This window comes from Echinops telfairi, unplaced genomic scaffold (genome assembly GCF_000313985.2).
Source record: "Echinops telfairi isolate 266 unplaced genomic scaffold, ASM31398v2 ScPeMD7_7424;HRSCAF=8462, whole genome shotgun sequence".
In the NCBI taxonomy this organism is placed as follows: domain Eukaryota; kingdom Metazoa; phylum Chordata; class Mammalia; order Afrosoricida; family Tenrecidae; genus Echinops; species Echinops telfairi.
The window spans coordinates 41,168,276-41,169,140 of NW_022111324.1; positions in this window are offsets into that span (position 1 = coordinate 41,168,276).

An 865-nucleotide genomic window follows, 5' to 3' on the forward strand; every position below is an offset into this window, starting at 1 on the left:
GGCACTGAAGCTGCAGCTAGGGGAGAGGGACATGTCTGATCAGAGCACACGGGAGCAAATGAATGGGGAGGAAGAGAGAGTGGAGCACATCCTGGCCCATCAGGCCTAGAGAACAATATCCTGGCTCTGAACAGCCAATGCAGAGTGGACCATATAGCTGATCCCACTATGAGACATGACATCCCTCGCTGACCCATGGTCCTACGGGGAAAAACACTGGAGACTCAGTGTTGGGATTGGACCGGTCTGACCCACCACACCGAGGCAAAACACTAAAGGCGTGAGGCAAAGCAATAGGGGCAGTAGAGCAAAGAGCTCCCAAGGGAGTGAGTGCAAAGGATAGACTTTGGGGCCAGAGCATGGCATCCCATCGGACTTGACTGGAGGACACTCCTAGAGGTCAAAAATTAGACCTTGATCTATTTACAGGTTTTTCTTTCCTTTTTATTCTTTTCTGGGTCATTGGCTTTCTTCTTTGTTGTCATCATTGTGTTCTCTTTTATCACTTTGTCTTGCTATGCCTTGTTTTTTGGTGCATATTATTATCTCTGCAGATTTATCTAGATAAAATCGGCTGGATGAATAGTCTGGAGGAGAAAATAATAGGCCCAGTGGTTCCTGGGGGACATGGAAGAGAGGGAGGCAGGGGAAAAGAGGTGGTGTTGACCAACCCAGGGACAAGGGAGCAGCAAGTGATCAAAAATTATTGGCAAGGAGGGTGTGAGAGGCCTGGTAGGGATTCAGCAAGGGCAATGTAACTGAGAGAAATTACTGAAACACAAATGAAGGCTGAGCATGATAGTGGGACAAGAGGAAAGTAAAAGGAAATAGAGGAAAGAACTAGGAGGCAAAGGACATTATAGAG